Source organism: Lissotriton vulgaris, unplaced genomic scaffold (genome assembly GCF_964263255.1).
Source record: "Lissotriton vulgaris unplaced genomic scaffold, aLisVul1.2 SCAFFOLD_482, whole genome shotgun sequence".
Lineage (NCBI taxonomy): Eukaryota > Metazoa > Chordata > Amphibia > Caudata > Salamandridae > Lissotriton > Lissotriton vulgaris.
In genome coordinates, this window is record NW_028251556.1 from 608,938 (window position 1) to 633,396 (window position 24,459).

General features: G+C 44.8%; 1 protein-coding gene across 1 annotated transcript in view; it reads right to left on the reverse strand.

The window, feature by feature from the left end:
* Positions 1-278: 278 nt before the first annotated feature.
* Positions 279-24,459, reverse strand: part of LOC147662848 (E3 ubiquitin-protein ligase TRIM39-like) — a 280,135-nt gene continuing 255,954 nt past the window's right edge. The window contains exon 8 of the mRNA XM_086950855.1: positions 279-839. The gene's annotated coding sequence lies outside the window, so the exon portion shown is untranslated. The remainder of the gene's footprint in view (positions 840-24,459) is intronic.

Genomic DNA, 24,459 nt, shown 5'->3' on the forward strand with positions numbered 1-24,459 from the left:
GGAAAGCAGGGGCACCACCACTATGACTACATGATTATGGAGGTGTGTGGGGGCTGCAGAAACGTAGCAGCCCCGATCAATATTCAAAAGTGAGCCTATGTTTCTGGTGCACAGAATCCATGACTCCCCAGGATTTTCACCACTATTTTCAAATACTTTCATGGCAGGAGCTTTTGTTCTTTATCTGGCAGTGCATTATCCTCCAAGGGCTGGTTCTATGGCTGCATTTACTGCAGCCTGAAGGTATTTAAAAAGTAAAGACACAGACACATGTAATGTTAGTTTCCAAATCTTTATTGACAATATGTTGTTCACAGTCATTTTGTAATTATTATTGCTAATACTTTATTAACACAAATTATTGCTTTGAAATATGGTAATTGAACACCAGGATGGTTGCTTTTAAATCGTGGTTTAATGGTCTTTTAATGTGGTGATCGCCTGGACAAAACCAATAGGCCTGCCTTATAGTTTTGTATTGGTGACCGCTTAACAAAGCCAATAGGCTTACCTTGTATGCATGGTGGTGACCCTTTAAAGCCAATAGGCCTTCTTTATTTAACGTGATATCCCCTTATATTGTGATGTTCTAGGTGGTATGGGTGGGTGGGGGGTTCTGTTATTTTGGGAGGGGTCATGACCCATTAGGGGTCAAATGTAAAGTGCACCTCATTGTTCAGTATTATTTCTGCAATCAATCAACAAAATTATAATCATTTCTTAAACAAAAGGAAAATCTTGAGTCTTTGGCAGATGCACCACCTTTGAATCTCTCCGCTCTCAGATTCCTGATTTTGTGAACAAAAACACTCCAGACCTGATCGCTGCCATTTTCTCTTCTGCAAAAATATGAAAGACAAAATACACAGAGCTTAAAATTAGCAAAGCACGCAAAGGATCACAGCTTTTTTTCTTATTTCGTTCCCTTCCAATATTTAAATTATGCGCTTGCGCCATCCTTGCATTTTGGGCTTTACAGATTGGGATACAACACTCTTTCCACATATTAGACAGATTGAACACGTGTCTTGTGGCTAGAAGAAGGTAAAAATAGTTAATAAATCACAAGTACATAAATTAGATGAATAATGCAGACAGTAATAAAGACCTTTTTTTCTTTTATAGATTAATGCCTGTCAGGTCCTAAATTTGAGAAGATAACCAGCTGAGTCACAAGATTCTGTCAAAACTCAGGTATGTCCAGGTTATAGGATGATACTCACCTAGAGAAATTGGGCATTAAAGTCTCTACATTAAAGTGTTTACAAAATGAAGGGCAGACTGATCTAAATGATATAAGAGTTAACTGCCCAAGAATAGACACTTAGGGGCCGATTCCGATTCAGGAAAAAAAGCATCTGTCTGTAAAGTATCCGGAGCCCTCCCCATACGATTCATACACGTCCGTCCGAATCGCGTAGTACGATCTGTATCTCGTCAATCCATCCGAATCGTCGCGAACCGTACGAATTGCAAGGGTGAAACCGTACGACACATACCCTCACAGTGAACCGTACAATTCGTAAACATGCTGTACGACCTGACGAGTATGATCCGGACCGGGGTATGAGGACGCGATTCGTACGGTCCACGTCCGGTAAGGGCGATTCGTACAGACAACCACACAATCACATGCACACCATACGGTGCGTACACCCCATGTCTGCAGGGGTAAGGTGCATACCCCTGCGATCATGGGGTGTACGCACCATACCCCATGAATGCAGGGTGTACGCACCGTACACCCTGCAATCATGCGGTACGGTGCGTACACCCTGCGATCATGGGGTACGGTGCGTACACCCCGTGATTGCAGGGGTACGCACCGTACCCCTGCAGGCATGGGATGTACGCACCGTACACAAATCGTACTTGCTGGGTTGGGAAAACCTGCTTCGAACCGTATGGATGCTGCGTACAGCGGGTTCCGAGGGAGAATCGTGCGGAGATTAGAGTCGTACGGTCTTTGTATGATTCGTACGGAGTCCTGCTCCTGGTACGAATCGTACTTCATCGTACGTACAGGGACGTTGCAGGGTACGATTCGTACGGGAATAATGCTCTTTACGGCTATTCGGAATGGTTTTTCCCGAATCGAATCGGCTCCCTACTAGAGAAACCACTTGGTTGGTTTCAAGATTATTAGTGCCACCAATTATTCCACGGAATGTACAGTGTTTCACAAGTGAGAATAACAACATGATTAACCATCAGGTTGGTCTTATGATTAAAAGAGACACCAACTATTCTACTCTATTCATAATTTTTTTGGGCAAATGTGAATAAGAACATGATGTGCTAAAACCGATATGGGTATCATCAAATAAAACCAAATGAGGTTGAAATCTAGATATGTATATTCTTTTGCAAATTAGGATATGAACAACTGGAATAATGATGATGCATTGAAAGAGTTTGAAACCTAAATCAAGGCTCAGAATTGAAATAATAATGTATTTGTGCAAATGAAACAGGTGATATATTGTGATGATTTTTTATGTGTTTAATATGTTTTAGAATAAACAGTAATTACTTTTGTGCTACATTATAATAGGGGTCAACTATTAAAATACTTAACAGTCCTGAAGATGGTCTCGTTTATGAAAAAGTAGAGACCGAAACGTCGACCTACTGTTTTTCTTCTGAAATTCATTTTAATATACATTAAGAAAGGTGTCAACAATTGTTACAGTGAAGGCTTCAAATCTATATTGCTTACTTCTTGTCACATTGTTTGTATATTTGTTTGTAAAAAGTACCCTGAATTGATTTATCAAGATAAAAAGTGAATCTTTTTCTATATACACCCGCCTTTGTTCCATTTTTTATATGCTTTTGCACTTATGATTCATAACCTATATGACAATTAATGTTCTTACTTGTGATTCTTATACACTATTGTATTGAGGTACTAAAATTGTTGGAATTAATCATTGATCAAGGAAATCATTCATTTGACCTTGCAATTTAATGATATAAATAATTTGAATTAAACACTAGAATAAATCCCTTGAAGGCAACTTTACCTTATCACATATAAGTGTTTAGCAATGCAACAGTTGATATTGTTGCACCAAGAATATTCTGCTGCATAACTAAATACTTATTAGGTCCCAAAAGCGAGACCTATTGGCTATGCCAATGCTTGTTAATGTCTAGTTAATGAATAAACAACTGTTGTTTTGCAAATGTCTAAATTAGGAAGACAGCGCCACCATGTGGCCGACTGTCATAAGTGTGGCTGTTGATAATTAAGTGCTGGTGCCGAGCACCAGAAACCACCAACTCAAATTAAGCACTGGGCCCACAAAAATGTGTGCCAGTGCCCACACTTGTAACCACTGGCACAAATAAAACTTGCAAGCTGGCTGGCGGCTGTACGCATGCACGTGCACGCAAGTGCTAGGCCAGCAGAAGCCTGGGGTAGCACTTTTAAAAGCACACTACAAAATGTCTCGCAGAGCAGAGCATGCGCTGACTCAGCGAGACCTAAAAAGCAGCATCATTTTTTAACTTAATGAGGTTGCAGCCGGTCTAACTCAATTGTCCTGCCTTTTATTTCATTTAGAAAAGGTTTGTTAATAATAAAAGTCTTAGTGATACTAGAACAGGGGTACAGGGTAAGACAGTTGACTGCACTCTATCCAATATATCTTGGTCTAGTTATATCTGTGGGTGCCAAAAACCTGAGGCCACATACCCCTAGGCCTCAAAAGTCAATGCCAAAGGCACTGTGTACAATTCAACAAAAATGGTTCAGCACACCATACAATATATAGTGACAGTATTAATGAGGTTAATAATATCAATAAGCCATGGAGTTTTCTTTTCTTGTTTTATTCCAAATCTTCACATACAAGTAGCCAACGCGTTTCGCCCGAAGGACTTCTTCAGGGCTACAACAAACAAATATACAAAAATATACATATTATACAGTGCTATATTACAATTAAAAGCCTAATTTATTTGTATAACCTAATTGAAAAAAAGGAAAGTCTTTAAGAATGTTACTACATAGTCCATGCATAGAAATGGCTTACGGACAGAAGTTTCAATTTATTCTTATTAAAGCACGGGGTACATATCATGATCTATTATGTAACAAGATCTAGAATGCAAAAAACCTAGATATTATTGTGATAGGTGATTCCTTTCAAAGGATTACAAGGTCGGGCAAACCATCGTAAAGAGATTGGTGACAAAAAAGACAATTTTTTTCGTTAAAACCAAAAATACATATCATGATCTAAAAAGGTCTAAAGTGCAATGAGCTTAGTTGCTATGCGGTGGATGATTCCTTTCACAAAGTTGACAATTTAGGCAAGCCATTGTGAAAAGAAGGGTGGAAGGGAAGGAGGAATCTTCTATCATTTAATGGTTCGACACATTGAGGACAGGGATTGGAGAAAAAAGGGTTGTATCTTACCGAATAGTAATCAAGATACTGTCTTGTGTTCTGGGCTTTATCAGTGAGAACCAGTCTCCAGCTACTTTGATGGAACCAGTCTCCAGGAACTTGGATGGAAAAGATCCTATTTATAAGCAAGGGATAGGGTTTGAATCTCTCCTGCATATTGTGTAGTTTATAATTTTTCTAGAGTTTATTAACCTGACATAACACATACCTTCATTTGGGATGGACTAGTCAAATTTCTGTGATGGATGTATTACAGTTGAAACGAAAATGGGGATGTCCAAATACACATCCGGGGGTGGTGATATCAATATTCACCCTGGTAAAGATAAAATTGAAAGCTGAGTTAGGACCCCAGAAAGGAAAGTACCATCATGCATGTCATATGAACGATGATGAGATATTTTATTAAATTAAATTCCAAGGTGAAACCTGGATGTACAGGGCACGTGCATTTACTGTTTAGCATGTAAATCTGTTAAGGTAAACATGCACACACATGGAATTAAGGATGTCAAGATCCACATCCATAGATCACGATATAAATATTCACCCTGATGGGGGTAAGAGTGTAAGTAGGTTTGTAACCCCAGAGTGAAAAAATGCTATTATCCATACCATAAGAACAGTCATGAAGTTTTTAATAGGTTCCATAGCAAGACCTAAATATACGGGGCCCATGCTCTGGTTGTTTTAAAATATCGGTCAGTTGTGCTGGACATACGGGGCACATGCTCCTGTTGTATTAAATTAACGGTCAGTGGTGCTGGACATACATGCACATAAATTAGAGTGCTGATGCCCATCCCTAAATACCACAAGACAACAGCATTACTAATGAATAATGTGCACAAGCAAAGGGATTAAAGTCTAAGTCTAGGCGCAGAGTGGCTAAAAGAGCCCTACAATCCAGATAGCCTTACATTAGTGTGCAAATGCCCTCCCCAGGTTTCACTTACTTTGAAAAACAGCATATCTCTGTTCTGGGTCGTCGGCTCGAAAAAGTAGTTCGAAATTAACCCCGAGCCGGGCCAGTTTAAATAGCCCGCAAACAAACTTCACCTGCTACCAATTACGAAACAGGTCGCGTTAGATAATACTTGCGCAGCCGCCATCTTAGAGTATGCGCACGTAACAAAATATAGGTGGGCAGTAGTATTAGAAATCTGAAAATCCGCATTCAAGAGCACGTGAGAGCCATACAAAATAGAGATGACAGATATCCTGTGTCTGTGCACATTCAAGAAAACCATCCTCATCAATCTAATATCTGCTTTTTTGGCATAGATCATGTCCAACCCCCAATAAGAGGTGGAGACAGAATTAAGATGCTCAGACAAAGGGAAGCTGCATGGATTTGTCGGCTTCGCAGCATCACAAAGGGACTCAATATCAACAATGAGCTATACCATTTTTTGTAATAATATCTGTCCTCCAGTAAACATTATGTTGTAAAAAATTATTCTTTCCGTATGCTCTCAGAAAAATGAATGAGCTTTTGATTTGTATAAATGTATGTGCCATCTTTCAGTGTTATACAACTTTTGTAAATAATCCTTAAGGTTATATCTAGATTGACTAGCTATTTATTATTGTCATACAAGGTTGTTCCTCTAAATATCGTCCTTTTTTGTACATCATAAGACATTATGAGACTTTGTCTCTTTTGCATGAGTTTGTATGATCATTTGTAATCAATAATGTGAATTTAACAATGGAATGTATATGATATTGGTTTTAGCATATATTGTTTCCCAATCGCTGTGTCAGAAAGGGGTTTAATAATGAGCCATTCTGTAATATAGCCTTATAGCCCGCCGTAGACGGCTATACCGGCTATTAAAGGCCCTCTCCAGCGTTAAAGGCCCCGAGCCGAAGGCGAGGGCCTTTAACAAGGGAGAGGGACTTTAATAGCGGTATAGCCCATCTACGAAGGGCTATAAGGCTATTAGAACATTCTGTCACTAGAGGACAGAATGTTCTAACAAAAAAAACAAAGCCTTTTGGAAGCGGGAGGGGATTGAAATCCCCTCAGGGTCCCTGAAGCCTTTGTTCACAGCCAGAGCTGTGAACAAAGAAACATTGGAATGTTGGAGCTCCAGGCTTATACCAGCCATTATAAGCCCAGAGCACTCCATTGTTTTCAATGGAGCTCCCAACATTCCAATGTTCTAATGACAAATATGCTTTGTAAATAACCAACCCTTCAGTATAATATGGCACCAAGGATTGAGACATTTAAATATATAATGCCCAGAACCATAAAAAGATAAAACCAGAGCAGAATTACTTTTTGTAAACCTAAATAGGTATAAGGAATGAACCACGTCGATATATTTTCATTAATATATCGCCCTGGTTGTTTCCCGACTCAAAATGGCGCGCCAAAAAGACTAATCGGATATTATTGCTGCCCGTCTTTTTCCATCGGCAAATGTCTAACGTTAGCTTCCAACCCCCAGAAACCTTTTTGATCGAGGTTTCTAAAATTGAGAAATAAATAGGCATCCGTTTTCTGGCGAGTCTAAACGGGTACCGCATTACAGTTCTTTACGCACTATTTTAATGCGAAATTTCAAATTAAGACCGGCGACCAAAAAAGAAAGAGGATTTTCCCAAAATACGTTTGTATTATATGCCTTATTTAAAGATTAGGCATACTTTAAAATCGGAGGGGTGTTTGGCAAATTTTATCTTCATCCCTGTACCGTTAACGCATTACTTGCACACTCTAAGATGGCGGCTGCGCAAGTATTCTCTAACGCGACCTGTTTCATAATTGGTAGCAGGTGAAGTTTGTTTGCGGGCTATTTAAACTGGCCCGGCTCCGGGTTAATTTCGAACTACTTTTTCAAGACGACGACCGAGAACGGAGATATGCTGTTTTTAAAAGTAAGTGAAACCTGGGGAGGGCATTTGCACACTAATGTAAGGCTATCTGGATTGTAGGGCTCTTTTAGCCACTCTGCGCCTAGACTTAGACTTTAATCCCTTTGCTTGTGCACATTATTCATTAGTAATGCTGTTGTCTTGAGGTATTTAGGGATGGGCATCAGCACTCTAATTTATGTGCATGTATGTCCAGCACCACTGACCGTTAATTTAATACAACAAGAGCATGTGCCCCGTATGTCCAGCACAACTGACCGATATTTTAAAACAACCAGAGCATGGGCCCCGTATATTTAGGTCTTGCTATGGAACCTATTAAAAACTTCATGACTGTTCTTATGGTATGGATAATAGGATTTTTTCACTCTGGGGTTACAAACCTACTTCCACTCTTACCCCCATCAGGGTGAATATTTATATCGTGATCTATGGATGTGGATCTTGACATCCTTAATTCCATGTGTGTGCATGTTTACCTTAACGGATTTACATGCTAAACAGTAAATGCACTTGCCCTGTACATCCAGGTTTCGCCTTGGAATTTAATTTAATAAAATATCTCATCATCGTTCATATGACATGCATGATGGTACTTTCCTTTCTGGGGTCCTAACCCTGCTTTCAATTTTATCTTTACCAGGGTGAATATTGATATCACCACCCCCGGATGTGTATTTGGACATCCCCATTTTCGTTTCAACTGTAATACATCCATCACAGAAATTTGACTAGTCCATCCCAAATGAAGGTATGTGTTATGTCAGGTTAATAAACTCTAGAAAAATTATAAACTGCACAATATGCAGGAGAGATTCATACCCTATCCCTTGCTTATAAATAGGATCTTTTCCATCCAAGTTCCTGGAGACTGGTTCCATCAAAGTAGCTGGAGACTGGTTCTCACTGATAAAGCCCAGAACACAAGACAGTATCTTGATTACTATTCGGTAAGATACAACCCTTTTTTCTCCAATCCCTGTCCTCAATGTGTCGAACCATTAAATGATAGAAGATTCCTCCTTCCCTTCCACCCTTTTTTTCACAATGGCTTGCCTAAATTGTCAACTTTGTGAAAGGAATCATCCACCGCATAGCAACTAAGCTCATTGCACTTTAGACCTTTTTAGATCATGATATGTATTTTTGGTTTTAACGAAAAAAATTGTCTTTTTTGTCACCAATCTCTTTACAATGGTTTGCCCGACCTTGTAATCCTTTGAAAGGAATCACCTATCGCAATAATATCTAGGTTTTTGCATTCTAGATCTTGTTACATAATAGATCATGATATGTACCCCGGGCTTTAATAAGAATAAATTGAAACTTCTGTCAGTAAGCCATTTCTATGCATGGACTATGTAGTAACATTCTTAAAGACTTTCCTTTTTTTCAATTAGGTTGTACAAATAAATTAGGCTTTTAATTGTAATATAGCACTGTATAATATGTATATTTTTGTATATTTGTTTGTTGTAGCGCTGAAGAAGTCCTTCGGACGAAACGCGTTGGCTACTTGTATGTGAAGATTTGGAATAAAACAAGAAAAGAAAACTCCATGGCTTATTGATATTATTAACCTCATCAATACTGTCACTATATATTGTATGGTGTGCTGAACCATTTTTGTTGAATAATAATAAAAGTCTGTCCTTGGTTTTCACTAAAAGCATTTCTTACATTTAGTCGGCTCTTTTTTAATTAAGTGAATTTATCCAATACAGGCCACAGATGAGTTATTAAATTATGTTTTAATCTGAAATTGTCTTTTTATAAAAATCAATATATAGATGCAAGTGCAAGAATAGGACTACTTCTTTATTTATTGCCATTTGTGCATACACTTCGGAGGAGTCTCTTGGTGTTGAGTAAGTGCCTGCTATCGATAGAGGAGTATTACATTGCACAAAGCTAGATTTTCAATGCTTTTCCTTAACTTTAATAGAGAAGATGAATGACAATATCCAAGGGGATGTTATTCCATAATTGGGTCTCTGAACTCAAGAAGCTCTCACACCCCATCTAGTACTACTTGTCGGAAGAATTTAAAATGTTGCCCGATCTGAGGTTCTCAAAACGGATGTATTCCTTTTTTTTTATTTATTTATTAAAAGTTCATGGTGCATTTGACAAAACAGTTAATTAATCACAAGCAAGGTATAAGAACATCTGATACAATTAAATGATCACTCAAATATAAACAACTAAAAACACATTACATGACGTGGGGATAAAAAAGATGCAGAAGATCTACCAATAAATATAACAATACAGTACATTTCAAGTTCTTATTCTGTCCTCCAGCCATTTCTTAACCGGGGCCCATAGTCGTTTTTTAGCACCTTTAAGTTCATAGAGACAAGACTCAATATTATAAATACCTAAAAATCTAGACATCCACATCTGGAAAGAGGGGGCTGTAACATCCTTCCATCCGGCCGAGATCAAGATTCTAAGCACAGCAACCGACATAAAAACCAAAGCGGCCTCATCCTCTGTTAAAACCAGTTTAGAATCTGAGCCAAATAGCATCAATGTTGGGGATAGATCGTTCTTATGACCTAGCAGCCCCTCCCAAAATGTTGTTACTGCGTCCAGAACAGGGGCCAGCCGCTCACAAGTAAAGAACATATGTAATAAATCTGCTTGCCCCTTATTACATCTCGGGCAGCGATCGTCATTCCTGACACCCCAAGCAAATAATTTGTCGGGTGTATGATACAGATTAAAAACTGTTTTAAAATGCTGAGCCCATAACTTTGAACCCCGAAAGATCTTTTTATTTAACCATAATGCTAGGTCCAGATCTACATCCGGGTTTCCCAGTTTAATTGCCCAGTCACTTTCTACTTTTCCTACATCGTCCTGTATTCTAGAAACCAGGAGATTATAAACCTCTTTTATCTTCCTGCATCCTCTTCCCAGGACCTCAACCAAAGAGAAATCTACTAGGGGCTTAAGTTTTGGCCTAAAAGCCTGTATGGTGAAGTAGTGTGGCTCACCGGTTAGAGGCGGCAGACCCGAGAGCAGAGGACGGCCCGGGACCAGGGTTCGATTCCCGGCGCGGCAGGTTTCTGGACCAGGGTCAGCGGACTCGATAATTCTCTCGCCTCGGTGCCCACTCGGATCAGCGATCACACTCGGCAACTCTGGGCATTAGCTTGCCTCATCTTCACTAACGGCCCCACCAGACCGCCGGGGATGCCTGGTCTCACCCTGGAGATACCCATTAAGGGACCATCTCTCAGGGAAGCCAGGAAGGGTTTCGCAGCGGTCGAAGTGCCTTGGGACCCTACGGGTAAGTAGTGCGCTATATAAATGCCTATACATTTACATGTATGATGCACGAGATTTGGCCATAAATAAGCCACTGATTTACAGGAAGGCCGTATCTCCCTTGCATGTCCTCAAACCCAATTATCTGGTCTCCTACCATTAGGTCACCGATAGTCTTAACCCCCAAACCCTTCCATATTTGTAGATTCTTATCATTTGTTAACTGAAGAAAAAGACTCGAATTTTCCAGAAGAAGAGAAGGGTTAATTTTAGGGACATGAAAGAATTTTAAGATTGTTTTCCATACTTGCCATGCCCCCAACAGGGTCTTAAATCGTGCCTTCTTATAGAACCTGTATTCCAATTCTGTCAGCAGGAGACCCGTTGCTTCCCCACCCATCAGCGGATGTATTCCTTTGTTTAATTAGAAACTTAGGAGTCTTGTCATGATAGATTTTGTACATCAAATAAGGCCTTAAAAGCGAAGCGCTTCTCTTCAGGTAGCCCGTTAAGTTGGCATAGTTGGTTAGATACAGATTCAACGTTTTTTAGATTGAAGACCATTCTAACTTCTGCATTTTGGATTTTTTACTACCAATTGATATTTTCCTTTGGCAGCCCAAGATATGTTGAGTTGCCATAATCTCCATGTGATTGATAAAAGCACATGCCATGGTTACCATATAGCTGAAAAAAAGATGAAGAAGGATTTGTTGAAGAGTGCAAATCTGATATGAGCATGTCCTGGCAATGATGGCAATTTGTTTTTCCATATTTAGCTCTGAATGCAGAATTAGGCCATGGTCTCTGACTGAGGAGACAGAGAGGACATTTGCCCATCATAGAGACACTACCCAACAATTTAATTCGTTATAAACCAAAAGAATCACCATCCTGGAGGGATTTAATTTGAGAGTTTTTATTCATCCAAGCACATAGAGCTTCTAAGTTGTGTGAGTGGCCTGACCTTGGGTTTCCATGGTCATCATTTAGATTGATTATAATTTGTGTGTCATCATCACAGGGTACGAATCACACTGAATTGTTTCTTGTATGATCGCCGAGGGTTGAACTTTGATATGAAACAGTAACGGGAACAAACCTAACCCTAGCAGTATGCCTCAGCAGTGTCGAAGCAGAAGTTCCTTGTTGGACTTCTAAGGTCCTATTTGAAATATATGGCTTTATCCACTGAAATGCTGCATTTTTAATGTCAATTCTATGTAGTCGTTGGAGCAAGGTCCTATAATTCATGGTATAGAATGCAGCGGACAGGTATATCACCGCTCCTAAGCCTAATCAGTGTTGTGACTGGGATGAAATTTCCCATGATGGAGAAATAGGTTCATGAATCAAATGGGGATCTTTTTCAAGTCAAAGCCAGGTGCAGCTTCTGGCTGGATGATAAGCTTACTATGGACTAGCAAACAAACAAATAAGGTAGTCACCAGCTGCTTTGGCCTCCATGGATATCTGAGGAAAATATCCTGGCTCTTACCCTCCTCTAATCTTAAAACGATTGTGCAGGCTTTGATTATTTGTGGCTTGATTATGGCAATGCTCTCTATTTAGGGGATATCAAGTTGTTGGTGAACCGGCTTCAGATTATTCGGAATGCAGTAGACTGCATTCTATGTCATATTCCAAAATTGTGTTTTGGGTTCTCTTCATCAACGGAACCTGTACTGGCCCCCTATTGATAAACACTTCTAGTTGAAGTCGCTGTGCTGTATACACAAAGCTATGACTCGTTATGGACTTGCTTAAGGTTGCTGGTTCATCCATACTCCGAGTCTTGCGCCACGATCAGGCAATCAGAATTTTGCTGCAATTCCCTGAGTAAAACTGATTGACAGAGATGGTTCTCCTTTACATTTTTGGGTCCTAAATTGTGGAACTCCCTCCCTATGAAGCTTTGTGTATGCACCTCATCTGAGAAGTTTAGAGAGCTGTTCTAAATTTCTATTCTTGTGTTCCTTCTTTTTGAGTAGAAAAGAATAGAATAGACTGAGCCTTTTTTTTAATTAACATTTACATTTTGCTTTCACATATCACAGCAATCAGCAAGGGACAATGGGTCAACCCACTAGAGCTTTTGGCTCTCTTCACTCTGAGTGCAGGCATTACTCTTGCACAATATACATCACTGCCTTAAAAGTAGTCAGGGCCAGCCTATTGTTTGCCTTTCAGGCAGTGATGGCATTTTGCAGCATTGCATACAGCTACACTGCATTTTAGTTGGGGGCTATAAGACAAAAACAAGGAGAACTCCACCATGTTCTAATGTTTTACGTGTTTATGGCGCTTGATATCGGAGAGGCATTTGAGGCGCATTCGTGACCTATCAATCAATGGTATTTAATTCTGGGCATAGCCATTGCTTGATTTGTCAAAGAATGAGTGGCAGTGTCCAAAGCTGTGCTAAGAAGCCCGTGGCTGGTGATGTTAAATGTCGGCAACCACTGGCTCAAATTAAGCACTTGCATAACTGCAACGAAAGATACTCGCTGTAACATGCATTTATCTTCCAGGCGTGATTGCCAGAGTTTTGCAGAAAAAAATTACAACTTGCTCAATTTTTTTTAAAATGAACTACCTGTTTGTATACAAGAAGATATTTCCTTCACATAGTGATATTGTTATTTCAACACACAAGATGGCCAGCGCTGCTTTTGAACAAACACATAACTATAATGTTTCAAATGTGATCTCTATAATGGCAGACTACGCATATCAGGAAGAATAGAGACGTGGGGTCTTCAGGCAGGTTGGGGAGCTCCATGGACTAGTAGGATTTAGTGCACTGAAAGTTGGCGTCTGTTGCGCGGTCATGTTGACCTCACTTGCAGTTGGCTGTGGTTCTGTGAAGATGCCCTGCAGGCATTGTCTCTTTTCTCAGGCGATGTCAAGTGTTTTGATGGTCGTTTTGTGTCTGACTCTGGCAGTGGCTTTAGTTGTATTGGTGGCCGGCTTAGAGGTGTCGGCAGAGGCGGTGAGACGGAGACGTCCTTTATACTCTCTGCGAGGGCGGGCGGGAGGATCTAATGAAGCCGGCTGTGCATTCTCAGTCTTTGGTGGGTTGGAGAGGGCAGAAGGGAGATGGCGGGAACCGTTAAGGAAATATCCCTTAGCAGGTCTGGATGAGATGGGGGAGAGCAGGGATGTAGGAACGATTAGCGGTAGTAGTTCATGCTGAAAGCAGTAGAGTAGGTGGACCTGGGAGGGGCAGCAAAGCTTCAATGTTCCCCTCAAGTGCCAAAGAGATGAGAGGCCCCCAGCGCGAGGAGGGACCCAGGGAGAGCCGTGCGCGAGCCGGTCTCTCCCTGGGTTTGTTCGCGCGAGGACGACTGGGCGCAGGACAGGTGGTGGTCTTCTTGATTAGGAGGGAAGTTATAAGAGAGGCTAAGGCAGGCGGGAAAGGAACGCGCTAGTGGGAGGTTGGGGAGGAAGGTTCTTTTGCCCTTCGCTACGGAGTTCATGGTGAGGCGTGTTTGGGTTTGGCCCGCCCCCATCGCAGGGCGGCCGTAGGCGTGGCAAAGGCGGCCATGGCGTGTCTTTCTCCGCGACCGGAGGATGACGGGGACGGAGCTGAGGCCCTGCCGGCTGTTTCCCCGGTGGTGGCTGCGGGTTTTCATGGAGATGTGGCGCCCTCCCCTGAAGTGCCGGGCGCCCACCAGCAGGTATGTTTGGCCCCCACTGGGGCTGCCGGCTTGCGAGGGGCGCCCGGTGGGAGGCGGGGTCGGTCTGTCGGGGGGCCTTGTGCAGGGGTCGGGAGTTTTTTGCAGCCTCTTCCCAAGTTGGGCAGCCCTCCGTGTGTGACGGGGCTCCGCGGGGTTGGAGCCCCGTCTTGTAGTGCCTCACCCATGTTATGGTATTGCTCAGTTGGAGGGCGGGCGCCCTGTGCCCTGCCGGTTGTGTCCCCAGGTGCTTCTTCGGCCTTTTTGTTGGACGGGCAGTGTTCCTTCCTGTCCCCCCCCACCCCCCTTGGTAGGGGAGCGCCCCCCCCTCGTTATTTGTGCAGTGCTGCAAGGGGGTAGGCTGCTTTCGGGTCTATCTCCCTGTCCGGGCTGGGTTGGTCCTGGCGGGGGTGCTTCCCTGGAGCTGGTTTGCTCCCATGGCTTGTCCGTGCTGTCCTTTCCCCCGGCCCAGGGCTGCGGTCCAGGGGCTTGCTGGGCCTGGTTGTGGTTTTCGGTGGGACACCTGTGCTGGTCTGGGTGGGGCGGGCTCTGGGGGGGGGGGGTTCCTGCGCCTTCCAGTCCGTTTTCCAGGCATTGCGTGGGGGCCCAGTGCCTTGCTGGGTGGGCTGGCGGGCGGTTTGGGCGGTGGCGCATGGGCTGTGCCTTGTATTGGTGGGTTGTCTGTGGGCGTTCCCCTTGGCTCCGTTGGGGGTGTCACTCTCGCTGTTTCCTCGCAGTCTGGCTTGAGCGGCCCTCGTTTTTCCCGGTTTTGGCTCCAGCTGGTCGGCTGGTGGCTGGTGAGCGGCTTGCGGACTGACCATACGGCTGTCTCATGTGGGGGGGGTCCGGGAGAGTTATCTGGAGCGGATTACTCTTCTCCTGCGACGTGCGCAGTGCGCATTGATGGCATTACATGGCAATGTTTCGATGGGGGACTTGGTGAAGGGGCTCTGCCTAGTGGTAGTACGCAGTTTTCTTTTTATGGTAATGTTTTTACAGTGGGATGTACATGCTGATGATTTGGGGGAGGGGGAGTTGAGGGAGAAGGACTTTGGGGCTTTTGGCAGCACGGGCCCATCCGGGTGGGGTGGGGCAATTTTTTCCTTGACCCTCGTATCTTGCAGGGGTCACGTGCGGACCACGACACGGTAAGAGTCGGCGAGACGTCGTGCAACTCAGAGGGATCTTGTGGTGTTTCCTCAGAAGTTCTCCCAGTTGCCAAGAGGTACGGATGGGTAGTAGTCAGTTTAAAAAAAAATAATATATATATATATATATATATATATATATATATATATATATATATATATATATATATATATAAAAGATGGGGTTATTGAGGAGCGAGTCGCTCTAGCACCGCTGCTTGTGCGGCATGCGGAGGTGAATACTCATTTTGATGGGGACATTGACAGCACCTATGGAACAGGTTGCGGGGGATAGTATCCTTCCCAAGAGATTTATTTCTTTGTTTGAGTTTCCTAAATCTAGAGTCGGGAATGGCGGAGGATAGTATCCTTCCTAAGCGATTGGCGACAAGGGGAGAGTCTCCCTGCTAAGAGTACCAGATCTATTCGCTCGAGCACCGCTGCTGGTGCGGCATGCGGAGGTGAATGCTCCGGTCGGCGACACATATGGAGCAGGTTGCGGAGGATAGTATCCTTCCCAAGGAAGTGCCTTATTCTGGAGTTGGGATGCCTTTCGGTCTCCTGTGTCTGAGAATACTAAATCTAGAGTCTGGAATGGCGGAGGATAGTATCCTTCCTAAGCTATTGGCAACAAGGGGAGAGTCTCCCTGCTCAGCGTGACAGCTATTGGTACTGGGATGGGGTGATTGAGGAGCGAGTCGCTCGAGCACCGCTGCTGGTGCGGCAGTTGGAGGTGGATGCTAATGTTGCAGGGGATGTTTGGTGGCGGGGGATAGTATCCTTCCTAGGAGATTTTCCTTATTCTAGTGCTGGGATGCCTTTGGGGTCTCATTTATCGGAGAAAACTGAATCCAGGATCTGGGATGGGGAGTTTGTGGATGTGTTCAGGCTCCTGCATTGTGTTGGGCAGGCAACGGCAGGGTTTAAGGAAGAAGATTTTGAATTGGCTCGGAGGCCGCGAGTTCCGACGTCTATTGACAATTGGACCAAGGGAGGGGTACAGGTGGCAGAGGACAGCCTTCGCATGTTGTTTACGACGGCTCCTACTGCTATTAAGGTTGAGGTTTTTGCCTTGTGGTTGAAGGAATACCCCGATTTGGAGGTGGCCAAGACTTTGTCCTGGGGGTTTCCGGGTAGGTTTCCGGATTGGGTACCAGGGTCCTCGGTTGGGTCGGTGGTCTGATAGTCGGAAGTCCGCTGCAGAGTGCCCCCAGGTTGTGCAGAGGATGTTGGAGTCTGAGCTTGCTGCTGGTGGGATCGCTGGTCCTTTTTCTTAGCTGTCCTTTTTCTTAGCTGTCCTTTCCCGGATCTGCTAATTTTCCCCTCTGGGTGTTGTCACCAATACGGTGGCTGGGGAGTTCCGGCTCCTACACCATTTGTCCTGGCCGGAGGTTTCCATCTATCAATGATTTCATCGACCAGGCAGTTTCTAGCGTGTCCTATGCTTCGGTGGCTGACGCCCTGAGGCTGGTTTGCACTGTGGGCCCTGGTGCCCTGCTGACGGACAGTGACATTCGTTTGGTTTCGCCTTCTGCCCATTCATCCGTGGGATTTTTGGTCTCTTGGGTATGCACTTTGGGGACATTTTCTATGTTGACGGGGTTTTGCCGATGGGCTGTTCGGTGTCCTGTGCCCTCTTCGGGACTTTCAGTATTTTTTCTGCAATCGCGCTTTGGCTTTCATCAGTGGCCATGTTTTGGTATGTCATTGTTTGGATGCTTTCCTTTTCCTTGATGCACGGCATGTACCATGTTGACCTTTTTGGGAATTGCAATCGATACCATGGTTATGGTTGCGAGGCTGTCTGCTGGCAGGGTGCGCAAACTCTCTGCTTTCATCGGGTTGGTGTTGGGCGAACGCAGGTTGGAGCTCCGTGCGCCTTGCCGCACCTGTCAGTGCAGCTTTGGGTATCTGGTTGCAAATTTTTTGCAGGCTTTTACCGGCGTGTCCTTGTTTTTTGCGGACGAGGACATTATCTAGGCCTGTTCACTGGCGGGGGCAGGGGCGCAGCATTGTTTTTTAGGACTGTTCCTTTTGCTGGCGGCTCTGTACAGCTGGGGGGTAGAGTTCCGGACCCGATCTGTGTTGTTCCACGTGGACAATATGGCGATGGTTGACCTTGCTAACAGGCAGAGTGCAAAGGTTTTTTTTTGCGTATGTTGACACGGTGTAGAAAACTAGAAATATTGATGTACATGAGCAACGTTCATTTCCCTTTTCCCACTCCTCTCCCTGCACGCACCATGAATACCGTAAAGTATTGACTGCATCACTCTGCCAGCAAAAGCCCATGCCCATATGTACATGACAGCCATTTTAGGCACCTTGGCCTCTTGCCCACTCATTAGAATCACTGGCTTCCCTCCTGCACGCATTTGAGCACCCCCTCCCACTCTCACATGCATGGACCATGAAACCCAGCACTCTGCGCGACCCTGCTATGAAAGGCAACCCTCCTGCTTGACCCAGGCAACCCCCCCATTTCCCTCTTGAAGAAGCATCCTTCGCCTCAGCTGACATAGCCCCCCAGCTGTATCTGACTGCCCCTGTTCTCTCATGCACGGGTCATAAGATCTCTCTCTCTCTGTGCGACTCTGACCCTGCGCGCACCCTGACCCCCTCCTTCTCCCTCACATGGACAAGTCATAAACCTTCTTCTTCTGCAAGACCCTGTCCTTGGGAGTCACGGCCGCGCCTGACCAGCACCTCCTTTCCTTTCATGAATAACCCCTCTGTTAGTAAACCCTCTCTCCGCGATGAACTGTCCACACATGCCCAGGGCCATCGCCTAAGCCAGGAGATACCATTTACTGCCCTTATTGTATGAAGTCACTCCTCTTCAAAGGACCCACTATTGATCCTGGCCTCCCCACCCCCTGGGCTACGATCAGGCGCACACATCCTAATAATCAGCGGAACATCCAGCTGCGTCATTGCTCTCTCTCTCCTATCAGCAGGTCAAGGGTCCCTATTGTGAACACATGTGGGGTAGGATTGACACGAGGATTATGAGGTTATCTTTCCTTCGTTCCACAATGCTGTGACTGTAATGCCAAGTGTTTTGTAACGTATAAAAGGTTGAGTCTCAAGCTCACTTGTTAGAGCACCTCCCGATGGCACCTTGTTTCGTGTCTGAAATGACAGGCTCTCCTCATGAGAATTAAACTCTGTTCTTGATTCCTGCTTCCAGCGCCCGTCTCTTTATTTGGTAACTATTCAGAATGGGAACTAAGAGGCGTCTTGCGCCAGCAGCCTGCGCATCGATGGTAATATGGGCTCCTGTTCCACAAATGGCGTCCCAACGCGGGGTCCATCAGTGACATACGGTCCAGTAAGAGAGATCCAGACGATGAGGTGAACATCTAAATGATCGGAGTATACCTGCCTTGAGAGGGCCCTCGTCCGGCTGCCGATTGAATGAACTTCACCTATTCTGAACGGACCTCTCTTGAGTGACCTACTGTCCTGACTGGAATCCCACAGGACTGCTGCGGTAAAAATCATGGAGTAAGAGAACGATCGGGCGCTGGAAGGAGGAAGGCGAAGAACTGCCCACACGGTCCGGTCCGGGTAAGGTCGCGTAAATGCGACAAATTGTGAAATGATTGTTTGTTGGATAATACTAGTATTACGCTTTGTTGAAACCTCTGGAGATTCACTGTCTGCAAACGGGGAAAAACAAACAGGCTCTCTCTTTGCAAGCAGTGAAGGATAGGTAACGCAGACTTTTGTCCCCATTGTAATCCGTCGTGCCTATCTTCCTCCCCCACTGTTTCCCGAACTGTCGTTCGTGGATTATTGACTGGAGATTCTTTGTCTACAAACAGGGAAAGAACAAGGTCTCTCTTTGCAGGTAGAGAAAGAGTGGGTAGCGATAACTTTTCGTGCCCACTTATTCTCCCCACTGAATTGTTTGATTGGCCGATTATTCGGTATTGGTTCGTTTGAGGTATTCACCGCCGCCAAACAACGGAGAATAGAAATATTCTGCCTAGTCTTTGCCCGCTGTGATAAGATAGGTAATGCAGACTTTTGTCCCCGTTGTAATCCGTCATGCCTATCTTCTCCCCACTGGTTGGTAGCCTGTTTAGCCCGGACCGCTTATTAGAGTTGAACCATCCAGCTCCACTGGAGGGCACGCCTAATAAGGACCTGTCCATTAAGTGTGGACTAGTCGCTATAGCTTATAATAGGTTATGGCATAATATACAAGAAAAAGGAGTTGAGCGAAATCAGTAGGCCACTGAGGAGTTATCAACTTCGCTAAAAAAAAAAAAAATAATAATATAAGAAACGTTAGAAATAACCCGTAATAAGAAACATAAAAATGGCGAGGGAAGACAAGCTGAACATCAAGGCAAACCACGAGGTAGCTAGGTTCCGTTGCCTATTCCTGCCCCAAACATGTCTGCCTCATTGCCCACCACGCCCAAATAACGGTTACATGAAATAGATACAAATAAATAGGTACCTACCCCCATTCCGGAAGCTCCCGAAGTGCAACAGGTCCGCGGTTACGCCCATCCGGAAGGCGAGGCCTCGAAGCATGTGGGGCTCGCCTGGCCGCCGTCAGAAGGAGATGCTGTTGGGCGGACGGCCCAGAAACGGTGATGGTCTCTCCTTCTCTTCTCTCCTGCTGCCCTGCAGGCCACGGGGGGGGGGCTGTCTTGCCTCAGCCACCGACCACCCCCCCCCTCTGTCTCTCGCCTGGTCCGACCCACGAAGAAGGCCGAAGCCAAAAGCGAGAACGGCGGCGCTTACAGGTAGTCCCGCCACATGTCAAATTCCTGCATAGTTACAAGTAGCCCCGCCACATGTCCACCTCTGAAGAGTTGGAGGTAGTCCCGCCACATGTCAAAAGGGGGGAGGGCTGTCTTGCCTCAGCCACCGACCCCCCCCCCCCATGTTCAATAGCCGGCACGGCCAATATCGAAACGGCGGAGCCGAGGATCGGCGAGGGGTCGCTGGAAGGGGGAGGTGTCGCGAACGAGCCTCCCCCACCTCCCTCCAGGTGGAGGCTTCCAGCGACACCCCAACGCTCTTACTTAAAGAGGGTCCACAACGAAAAACGGTCTTTTGCCCGGGACGGGCACACGCCCCATGCTGTCTCTCCTCAGCCTTGAAGATTCTATAAGAGCCAGGGGGCCCCCGACCCCTCTACATGGGCGCCCCCGTCCCCCTCACTGGGATCCGCAACATCGACGCACTCCTGCCGGCGCCAGCCTCAGTTTGGAAATGGCTAAAACACAGCCAGGGTACAGACTTGTTCAGTTCCGGTGGAACACCAGAGTGACCCGGTAGGAAAATTATTGTTGCCCTCCCCACTCTTTGACTGATGGTCCATATTGTTAGACTGTTACCACATTGCGAAAAACTTTGTTGAACTGCCAACGGAAGGTTCTGGTCCAACCATGAGTCACTGGAGACATTCTGACTATACCAGAACCTGCCTGACCTCGCCCAAAATGGCGCCGATACACGAAAAGGAACTTTCGAACTCCCTGTTCACCCGGATTGCTCGAATATTGATGCTCTGAGATATGTATGCATTTTTGGACAATGAAAGTCGATAAGATGGATGGTGGTTATGTGCTTAGAGAAGAAAGCAATATAGATATTGATCATGTGTTTGGACAATGAACTGATTTTGGGTGGGTACTAATTATGAATGGGAGCAATGAATTGGTGTAATTTAGACAGTGAACGAGCATCTGGATAATGAATTAATGAGTTAATTGAAAAACTGAATTCTTGATATGCATCATGCCTGCTCCGTAGTAAAGTTCGATACGATTTTATTGCACTGCCGCACTTTATGCAATGAACTGCCATCAACTTCTTTCTTCCTATGTACGGTTCCAATCTGCTCCGTGGCTGGTCCACTGGGTTGTAGGCCTGTATTTTATACACCAGCACTTTTTATTAAAAGTATTTTGAAAAAGAAAGCATAGTTGTAGCGGTTGCATTAATGAGTTTTGAATGTATTACTACTGTGAGCAACGAGAAAGTACGATGAAGGCTGAAAGTAAAAAGGACCCGATATTTAGCAGCTACATTATGTGTGACAGGCAGCCGGAAAAGTGTTTTAGACGCTTTTAAACGACACCACAGAAATGCCACCTGACCGCCACCCTTGCACGCAACCTAAAGGGGTCGCGACCAAGTAACTCATGTAGATACGCAGATCATCAATGATTATCTATCTGACGCTACTGGTCCCTCTGGGCTTAAACGCCGAGATGGCAAAGAAATGCACTACGTGGAGATTGGTCGAGTATGTGGTAGGTAAAAACATTTCCGGATTACTGCATGCTGATGTGGTTTGAATGCTGCCCCCACCCCCTTCTTTCTCCTCCCTTCTGCAGGTCACGTCGGAACGTTTGCTGGAGAATGGAAGAGCGATGACCGAACGACCGACGATAAGGGAAGGGGGAGCTTTGAGCATAGTACTGACGCTAGACTTAGATATGACTGTTCCTCCATTAGAGCATAATGACTGGGAGGATGGACTGACATAGAAACTTGACGGGTACTGTATGACGGAAATTGACTCGAAATTAGCACGCTAGATAACGCGATTATTACGTTTAATTAGATAAGGAAAGGACTAGGGAAAGCCCTGAGGTAAGGGTACCCAGGCACCACCCGTCTGGGAAGTTAAAAATATTGTTGATGTTCGAAATGTACCACCTCCTTCTCACCCTCTTATAGATATAACGAAACTGCCCGACTGTTCTCCTGATCGATACTCTCTGTTGCCTCAGCCCGGAGAACATCCAGCCAAAGGAAGAAAATAAAAAAATGGTTTAAGATCCACCTATGAGCAATAGCCTGACCAGGTTAATTCCTGACCAACTGACTGCGGTGTGAGTATTAGCAACTGAGAACACTCGCGAAGGTAGTAAACGAGAGGAAAAGGAGGAAAAAGGTAAAAAGAGCTCAACACATAAATAAATAGGATACTAAAGATGCGCAGCATGCAGGAAACTTTTTGTTTGGCCAATAACTGTTTTATGTTTTGTCGTGAACTCTTTTGTATGTAACACATGTACTGTCTTCCCTTGTCTGAGTTTGTGTGTATGTAATGTACGGGTTTATGTCTTCCCTCTGTCTGCGTTTACGTGTTACCTGACCTCTGTCGTTCTGTGTTGTGAGCGCTCTAAATGACCTATTACCGTACACGTCTCTCTCTCTCTCTCTCTCTCTCTCTATCTATATATATGTCATACGTGTACCGGATGGCTCGTTTAGAATGCAGACGACTCCCACTCCCTATGAGAGTCCCCCTGTCCCATCTTTTTTGTATGGTAATATTGTGCCCCGTCGGCACCAGTCTAATTGGATACTTAGTGAACGCGAAGGTGTTCAGCAAAATTGACAGAAACTAAAATGATTGTAACTTGCCATATTACTACCTCTCCTTTCTGCAAATTGAATGAACTTGAATTGGCTAAGAAAGAGAGGACAGGTAAGACGACTGATATCCCCTAATCTGGCCCTTTTATAAGGGGGACTATATGTCAATGGCATCCTAATTTTTTATTTTTGTTAGAGACAAGTGCCAAGGTCCAGATTGACCCCCAATGCCCAGATTGCCCCACCCCTTTGCACCCAACACGAATGCCCGAAGCGTCCCAGCCCCACTTGATTGACCTCAGCTACTGTCCCCGATATATATATAATGACCATGAGTAACTGCCGCCCCTCGAGAAAAACCTGTCTGACCCTGTCTTACAATGATTGCACCCCGCTCTGTTTGAAAAGGTTAGCCAGCCTTGAAGGGAAATGTTCCGAAATGATGAATATGATGAAATGCACAGTTGATGGGAATCTTATTTGTGCCTGCTTGAGTTATAAATAGGACAATGAATAAACTTGGCATGAACTCAGTAGGAATGCCGACATATGCACTGCTTGGTAATAGACCTCTGACTGTGACCGATGAGCGTATCTCCCAAGTGCGTAGATTTGAGGGAGGAATTCACCTGCATAGATGACTTCTTCTGTCAGTTCTCTAAAAACTTGTTTTGTACTTATTCAAAGATTTGCGATCACCGGAGGAGAAGGGTCGGACGTGCCTGGCTGCAGATCTTGAGACACATGCGACCTCGACCAAAGGTGGAGCTGCAGAGCAACAAGATACGGGACGAGACAGCAATTTCAAACGTGGAAAATGAAAAATGACGGGCTGCCCTGAAGCCCTCCGTCTGCTAACCCACGTGTGCCTGGAGTCTCCGTCCCCCTTCTTTGGGCCCTATTGATGGGCCTGCCTGCTTGTTATCCTTTGCTCCCTTGGTCCCTTTTGTGTGTCCCAGGAACTCTTACCCAACTCCGCTCTCTCTCCTATCGACTATTTGAACCATACACACCCCCTCTTTTCCATATGACTTCACGCCAAAAGGAAGAACGGCATTCAGATGGGAAAAGGGTGTTGCCACGGAAATATAGGTGCCGAGCATAAGGCACCACTAAAAGGACTGGTTAGGGAACAGGACTGTGGTCTAACAGCAGAGGACTGACCGCACCCTGCAACACGTCAGGATAGAACCGAGCTGGACCTATAGCTCCACCGCCGGTGCTCAACAGCGCCAACGAGAGTACTCGGACTAGAGCCTACCAGTGATGGCTCGCTACCAAAAAGACACTGTGACGAAGAGATCTTGCGTATTGAACTGAATTCCTCCCTCAACTACTTGATCAAAATGTTAATTGGTTGCATTTGTTTTTGAAAGTCAGAGGCATTCATGATATGTAGTGCGTTTGCACCTATGTACTGCATCCTGCCTAACACATCAACTGTCCATGATTATTTGCCATATGCCAATATTGACAATGCTAATTCTATGACTGCGCCTGTTTACATGTACCATCATCAATTACGAAAATGAACTTTGCTATGTAAAAAGGGGCGACTGTAGAAAACTAGAAATATTGATGTACATGAGCAACGTTCATTTCCCTTTTCCCACTCCTCTCCCTGCACGCATCATGAATACCGTAAAGTATTGACTGCATCACTCTGCCAGCAAAAGCCCGTGCCCATATATACATGACA